The sequence below is a fragment of the Panthera leo genome, chromosome B4 (assembly GCF_018350215.1).
Source record: "Panthera leo isolate Ple1 chromosome B4, P.leo_Ple1_pat1.1, whole genome shotgun sequence".
In the NCBI taxonomy this organism is placed as follows: Eukaryota; Metazoa; Chordata; class Mammalia; order Carnivora; family Felidae; genus Panthera; species Panthera leo.
Genome location: NC_056685.1, coordinates 89,783,984 through 89,789,666, shown reverse-complemented (window position 1 = coordinate 89,789,666; position 5,683 = coordinate 89,783,984).

Below are 5,683 nucleotides of genomic sequence, written 5' to 3'. Positions count from 1 at the left end.
GAAATGGGCCACGTTAATGTTTGGCTATATTAACTTTAGGGAGCCGAAAGCATGATATGAGATGAAGACATACTGGGCTCTGTTCCCACCTCCATCACCACCCCGGTCTCCCAGCATTACTTCTGCCATTTTTTTCTAGCCTATGTTTTCTTGGCTCCTCTCTTCTCATGTTCTTCCTCTACTTCCAAATTGTGTATATATTTCATTTCTCCAGGACAATTGAAAAGATGAACCTAAAAAGTGCATTGCATTAAGGAGTAGGGAATAAACAGAATTTTAAGAGTCCCTTTGGAGGGTTATAGCATTCTGAGTTACTGATCTATACAAATGTAGGCAATCACAACTAACAAAGTCATTAAAATGAGCCACTTTATCACCCAACCCCATTCTGGCATCACTGTGTTACAGCATCTTGCTTCACTTGCCTAACTAAAGCAAGTAAGATTCCAAACAGTTCTGGGTATAGCCATAAATTTTAAAAAATTAATCACCTTAGGACAATGTGAAAGAATAGCCTTTTCTAAGATTAAAGGACACTACTGAACTGTGAATATAGGTGAACAGGTCTGTAGTTGCTGGGTAGAACTAAGCTGCTCTGCAGAAGAAAGGGCGGCTATAGAGCCAGGAGAGGAGGCTATGGATTCCAGTGTAAGGGAAACCAGAGTAGAAAAACTAGATGAGGCCAGAAGGAAGAGCAGAAAAAAGCCCTCTTTGACCTCAGCATTGCAGAGATTGAAAGAGAGGAAGGTCTAAAGGGACTTTTTGAAGTAGAATAATATTAAAGTGAGATACCTTCAAGTGAGATAACATGAATTGTGCAATGTCAATTATCCTCACCCCTTACAAAACATGCAGGAAAATTTATATTGCTGGCTTGTGTTTTGATTGTAGAAAATTCTCTAAGATGATGGCAAATAAGTGTCAATACCAGCTTCCAAGTCAGAAGAGGGCAAAAAGAGATACAAATTGGGGACAGGTGACTTATTGCTTAGATGGGTAATAATAAAAATAGTAACTTTCACTGCTTTGGAGATTAATCTTCCATTTCTTACTTGACATTCATTTCCTTCTATCTTCTTTCTATATCCACAACACATTTATTCTCTATTTTAGCAACAATCACACTTAAAGATAACTTATTTATTTATGTGTGCTATTCTCCTCCCCATACACATACACATGCACGCGTGCACACCCACACTCACAAAGTGGTTCTGAGCTTCTTGAGGGTGACAAAACTCTTATTAATTTTGATGTACCCAGTCCCCTGCTTGCCTATAACACAGGAGACATTCAATGTATGTTTACTCAAAAATATGAAAAAACAGAACTTGAATAAAACTTTCAATTCTGTAAAAAAGGACTTCCAGAACCAGATGGATTGACCTCGAGCATGCTGTTTTCATTCACGTTGAATGTAATTACCTGTATTTGTAGGCAAGAAACGCATCTTCTATATTCACAATGCATTTCAAGCCCACAAACACAATGGTCAGTCTGAAAAATCTTGTAGACCCATTCTTTGTGAAAGTGTCTATAATGTGATCTGAACTTTTGAGAGAAAGACAGTATAGATGCTCCAAATAGGATTGTAAATGTACTTGACACCCCCTCCCCAGATTTAGAGAAATCGTACGTTTTATAAACCACTGATGGAACAGATTCCAGAATCCAGGTAGAACTACGTGGGAGTGGTGGAGACTTCTGTCTGTCATCCTGTATATATTCTCCTCTGTTCCTTTCAGTGCTAGAGTGGTAGGTGCTCTAGCCTATTCAGCAAGGCTCTGGGTTCCAAGTTGGACACTACAGTCTCAGTATTTCTTGCAGCTAGGTGTGATCATTTGACCATATCATCAACAGCATAAGATTAACAGAAGGGACGTTTGCAACTTCTGGGTCATCTTCTTATAAGGAAGACACTTACAAGGAAACTACTCCCTCTTTCTCCCTTCCTTCTAACCAGAATGGAATGATTCGGAGCAGAGAAGCAAGCTTCTACCTTGAGGACAAGGGAAACGTCCCAGAATAGAGACTCTAATCTGTTTTGTGTCGTGGACCTCGTAGGCAGTCTGGTAAAACCTAGGTAGCCCTTCTCGGAATGATGTTTATAAGTGCGTAAAATAAAATACACAAGGTTAAAAAAGGAAAATATACCAAAATATGCTTTTCAAAATTGTGTTTAAAAGTTTTAATATAATAAGTATGTGTTTGTTAACCCATCAAATACCAATCCCTAGAGGCAGGTGTGCCATTAGCAGTGATCCAGTGTAATATTATTAAAAGATACGTGAAACAGGGGCGCCTGGGTGGCTCAGTCGGTTGGGCGTCCGACTTCAGCTCAGGTCACAATCTCGCGGTCCGTGAGTTCAAGCCCTGCATCGGGCTCTGGGCTGATGGCTCAGAGCCTGGAGCCTGCTTCCGATTCTGTGTCTCCCTCTCTCTCTGCCCCTCCCCCGTTCATGCTCTGTCTCTCTGTGTCTCAAAAATAAATAAACGTTAAAAAAAATTAAAAAAAAAATACATGTAACAAATGAATATGATACAAAAATTACCTGTTATTTCTGTTGGTAGCAAAGTCATAGGTACTGCTGATATCATGGTTGTTTGTTACCTGCATTCAAAAGTGAAAGGAAACTTCTATCCATGGCCTCCCAAGGGCCCATGGACTTAAGGTCAAGACCCATGCTCTGGGAAATAGTGGAGAAAGAAGCTAAAGGCTGATCCCAAGGAGCAGAGCCACCTACTTGCCATGGATTGCCAAGCTACCTCTTTTTTTTTTTTTATTTTTTACATTTTATTTATTTATTTTTGGGAGAGAGAGAGAGCACGAGCAAGGGAGGGGCAGAGAGGGAGACACAGAATCTGAAACAGGCTCCAGGCCCTGAGCTGTCAGCACAGAACCCGACGCGGGGCTCAAACCCACAAACCATGAGATCATGACCTGAGCCGAAGTTGGTTGCTTATCCGACTGAGCCACCCAGGTGCCCCATTGCCAAGCTACCTCTTGACTGTTACAGGAGAGAAAAATCAACTTCTATCTCATTAAAGCTACTGTATTTTAGAGACTCTCTGTTACAGCAGCTTAGTCTGCACTCTAATAGAGTGAAATATCATAATCCATCAGCAAACTGTCCTTTGCTGAGGCCAGATATTTTGAAGTCTAAAACATGCAGTTTTCTGCTGCTGAGGAAGGTGAGTAAAGAAACCAGGATGGTGGGGAGAAGAGGTATCCAGAGCGCAGGGCCCTCAGCCCTTAGGCAGCAATGAATGCTCCTCACTCAGACACTCTCACCATTACTTCTCTTCAATTCACACTACCAGTTTCCCTGGGTCTCGGAAAAATGCCACCTCAGTCATTTTAACTCAGAGAAGTTCGGATTCCTCCCGTGTTTGATGTGGCTGGAACTACATCAAACAAAAGTGATAAAGAATGCCTCTTAAGGATTTAGTCTAACTGGCCCTTAGTATCTCAGAAGAAGGACAAGAAAAAAAGGAGAGCTTCCTCCAGCCATTATTGTGATTGCCCCAACCTTTCCATTTACTAGACAAATTTTAATCTCGGCCCCGTCATGTGAAACCAAATTAAGATCTGAACAATTCTTCGTCATTCTCAAGAAAGGGATTATACGAAGGAATGGAAGAAACAACTAAACAAAACTTTAGTTGTTATTAAGAAGAGACCAACATAGGGGTGCCTGGGTGGCTCAGTGGGTTAAGCATCTGACTTCAGCTCAGGTCATGATCTCACTTTTTGTGAGTTCAAGCCCCACATCAGAGCCTGCTTCAGATCCTCTGTCTCCCTCTCTCTCTGTCCCTTCCCCACTCATCCTCTCTCAAAGATAAATAAAAACATTTTTAAAGACAGAGAGATCAACAGAAAACCAGGTGTGATAGAATCCTGAAAAATTTTTTATCACACTGCTTGGCAGATCTTCTCAAGTCCTAGAGAAATAACTAGTTTTGTTTAAAAGGTTAAAAACTATTTAAGTCAGAGGCAATAACAACGTAGAGCATTTTGTGAACACTACATACCATTCTGGGTCAAAGGAACACAGGTTGCAAAGGAAGAGGAAGAGAAAGGCATTGCAGAGTAACCTCCCATTGAATTGAGAATCTTTCTAAAAGACCACGAAAAGTTGTGTCCTCTTTAATATAGATGCAAAAAATGAGGCAGGAGACAGGAAAAACCTACTGATGGTAATAATAACAACAGCTAATATTGATCAGGTTTGTGTAAAGTCAGCATTATTTCTTCCTTAAATGTCTGGGAGAATTCACCTGTGAAGTCATCTGGGCCTAGGATTTTCTTAGTGGAAGGTTTTTTATTTTGAATATAATTTCTTTAACAAATAGAGGGCTTAGAAATGTTCTATTTCTTCTTTGTCGTATTTGTTAATGCATGTTTTTCAAGGAGTTGGTTCACTTCATCTAAGTCCTTGAATTTATTGGCATATACATTGACCATGATATCCCCTTACTATTTAATGCCTGTAGGATCTCTAATAATGGCCCCTCTGCCCCTCCTCATACTGGTAATTTGTGTGTTCTCTCTTTTGTTTTGATCAGTATTGTTAAAGGTTTATAAATTGTATCAATTGTTTCAATGAACCCACTTTTGGCTTTTTGATGCCCTTCATTTTTCTTTTTCACAGACCATGTGGAAGTCATGTGATCTGGGGACATGTTTTTATAGGATTCACTCTGATGTTTGGGGAATACACTAGAGGGAGCAAGGGCAGAAACCCAGAGGCCAGTTAGGAAGCTAGGGCAGTGATCCAGACAGGTGGCTTGTACCAGGGTGGTAGCAGGGGAGATGGTGAGAGTTAGTCATACTGGGACATCTCTTGAAAGGAGAACCAACAGGATTTAATGGCATTTTGGATGTACCATGTGAGAGAAGAAGGGTCTCAGGTAACTCCAAAGATTTGGGACTAAGCAAGTGGAAGAATTCAGTGGCCACTAATTTAGATGGAAAAGTCGGTGTTACTGTTATAATTAATGAATGTGCTATTCACTAATAGCATATGAAGGAAAAATAATCAATAGAATAATTCCAATTCATACAAAGTATGAGTGACTAAGTTTTTTCCTCTGTTTCTTAACCAGAATTTATTGCATCTATGATGTGTGAAGCTTTATGTAGGTATGCGGAATCTAACGATGCAGTGACTTGACCCAAGATATTCAAAGAGACAGAATGAAACCTGACTGGTGACTTGGCATCAGAATAAGACTGCTTTTTGGGAGGTTTGCTGTGAGGCAAGGAATCCTGCTCTAATTTTCTAAAACTAATTAAGTGACCACCCTCTTACTAGCTGTGTGGTCTTGAGCACATTCTCGATGATAGTTTTCCAATTAATCTATCAAGGATAGTGGGTATTCATTAATTATTAATTTCTTCCCTCCCTAATACCTATAAGTTGTAAGTTACCCCAACTATAAATTTTAGGGATAGTCTTACCTTGGCTATGAAGGAAATAATGATGAAAACATTCATTTTGACTTCCCAGATACTCTATGTGGATTTGGTACTTTCTGAGAAGTCTCTTCTGAGATAGGAACTAAGTCCCTGTCACCCAACCCGGGGACCCCCAGGCAGGGTCCTGCTCAGGGATCGTACATCAAGTTCACTGCAAGAGCAGAGGCTCCCAACAGGTGCAGCACCCACAACTGTGTGCAGCTC